Source organism: Elephantulus edwardii, unplaced genomic scaffold, assembly GCF_000299155.1.
Source record: "Elephantulus edwardii isolate Elephantulus edwardi_28Jun2011 unplaced genomic scaffold, EleEdw1.0 scaffold00051, whole genome shotgun sequence".
Classification (NCBI taxonomy): Eukaryota; Metazoa; Chordata; class Mammalia; order Macroscelidea; family Macroscelididae; genus Elephantulus; species Elephantulus edwardii.
In genome coordinates, this window is record NW_006399801.1 from 17,118,648 (window position 1) to 17,121,328 (window position 2,681).

At 39.9% G+C, this 2,681-nt stretch overlaps 1 pseudogene; it reads right to left on the reverse strand.

The window, feature by feature from the left end:
• Nucleotides 1-1,112: 1,112 nt before the first annotated feature.
• Nucleotides 1,113-2,113, reverse strand: LOC102860770 (annotated as a pseudogene).
• Between the last annotated feature and the right edge of the window lie 568 nt (nucleotides 2,114-2,681).

Here is a 2,681-nt window from a genome sequence, read left to right on the forward strand (position 1 = left end):
GCATCTAATCCGTTATGAGTCCTAGAAAAAGATTCAAAGAAAAAAACATGTTTTAATTTAAAAAACACATAGTAATAAATCTTAGTAAACCAATTTGCACATAAATTCAGTACACTGAAATAATGTTTAGCATACTCCATTTAAGTCTTGTCTTTACCACTTAATAGGGAAAAGATCTTGAATGAGTTATTTCATTTATGGTGGATATGAAAACACTCTTTTTACAATACACTCTTAGATCCCAAGTCAACGAGTTTCAAGGACTACGTTATGTCAAGTACAAGTTGGGGAAATGCAATTTGAGAACTAAAATGCTATTACCCTTCACACATGAGACCAGGTCACTGGTCAGTCAGTCCAAATGACACATCGGTTCTTAACAATTTAAGTTCACAACCTCTCTCTTGCACAGATTAGTCTTTAACAAACTGAAAAGCAACAACAAACACAACCTCACGTGCTTTGATCCCTTCTAGTAGAGCGAATACCTTAATATGTGTTTGGCATGGAAACCAAGTCAGACAAAACCAGGCTTTTTACGTTAACAAAAGGTAAAATCAGCTTATGCATTTCTGGAAAGTGCCAGTTTTATGAACAAACTACTGAGTAACATTTAAAATCTGCACTGAAGCCATGACATTGATATCTTCCAAATGACTAAATGTTTAATCCTGCTGGAATAAATGAGTTTGAGATTTTCTTCATTCTGTAGCAATGTTTTCTGCTGCCAGTTAGAGGTAAAGTCCCCCTCAGCTGGCCTGCTTTAAATAATCTAACAGTGACACAATTTTTCATAAAAATGCAAGTAAGCTGTTTTAAAATTCTTTCATTTTCGGCAACACCACTAGCATTTTTAATGAACAGGATTAGTTTTTAGGTAGCTAGACAATTCCTAGTTGCAGAGTCACAGCTGACTTGGTGGTACCTGACAACACTGCCCAGCTGCTGCTTCATTCATAGTGGCTGGCTGAAACCTCTAAAGTGGCTCATTTTTTCTCTCTTCTTTTGGAGGAGAAGCAGGAGGGTGGGGGACAGACATATAAGAGCACATCTTCTGTTCCTTTAGAAGTCCACATTCTCTTCTGGAGTTGACATAACTCTCAATCTGATACTTACCTACTTGCTTTTAAAGAAATTAGTTTTCCATAGTTAGTCTTCCCCTCCAGTGAAATATTCTCCACAAAATCAAATAGATTTTATACTCTAAACACCTAGTCAAAACCCCATTCCAGCATTAGTCTGTCTACCACGAATTCAATGTACTGTTCCATTAACTTGCAATTCATTCCAATAAGCTTTGCACGCAAGACCTCAGAAAGGAGCTCCTGTTCTGTCCTAACAGCAGTAACAATTATTTCATTAACTCATTTCTCCAAAGGTTTGTGTACCTGGTATGTGAAAATTAGTCAAGCAAAGTCGCAGTGTAAACCCTCATCTCTGCTGACAAGTTCAGTGGAAAATGTGAGGCCAGGCATTAATCTTTATTTCTTGAGCCAGGGTATCAATGCAAAGGAAGCAAAGAATAAGATTCCTTCCACTACTGCAAATGCTACAACACTCTCTCCTTAATCCAACACAAGGACCAGTCTGCCTTCTTCTTCACAAAGGGCACCATTTCAATGGCATTGAAGACAAATTCCCATTCCTTAGGATCTTTAAGTATCAATAATGAGACTATCTATTTCAGAACGGATGTTTTCCATGGCCATTTGGAAGTCATAGAAACAGTGGGCTTCTGTGTGGACTTCTTGGCTAAACCACTCTATGAGGTATTCATTATGCCATTATTTTCTGCAAAGAAGTCCAGAACATGGGATGTAAAATATCTCTCCTCAGACTTCAGGGCTTCCCAGTGTTGAATGCCCTTGGAAAGATCCATCTCCTCAGCAGTCCACAAGGAAGCCTCAGCTTGCTTATATAGCTGCCAAATGTCATAATATTCACTAGGAAAGATGACAAAGTGGCAGCAGTTTCCTCTCAGCAGTGGTTGAGGTGAGTATTTTATCTTTCTCTGGCCCCAGGAAGATCTTCTTTCAACCTTGATGGCTAGGGCGCAGGCACTGATGAGGGACAGGGCCGTGTTCTCTTCATCCACCAGGTTAAATCCCTTCATGAGAGAATAGCTGGAGATGCTGGTGATCAATGGTAGTGAGCAGGATGTGAATTGAGGATGGTGGTGGTTGATGAAATCCCTGAGACACAGGCACAGAGAGGAAGAAAGCTGGGGCAGAGGATGAAACTCAGTTGTTTTCCTGAAAATTCTTTACTTGCTAATAGAACTGCTTGGCTTTACCCTGATAAGATGCTTTTTAGCCTTGGTTTTTAAGAAGAATGTAAGGGGGGGGAACAATATAAATGAATGAAATATAATGTAAATGAAAGACTGCATAAAACACCACAGTATATATGCACAAAACATTACATACACACACATATTAGTACACATACACGCGTGTGCGCGCACACACACACACACACACACACACACACACACATGCACTTCTTGTTGTTATTCTGTGCCAGAGTAACTCATGACCCATAGTGACTCTTTGAACAGCAGCTCTGAAGCCTGCACTGTCCTGAGCCTGTCTCATTGACTCTGACACATCTACCCTCAATGCCCTAGATGCTGTATCAATCCATCTCATTTGGGGTCTTCCTCTCCTACGTTGTCCCTCCAC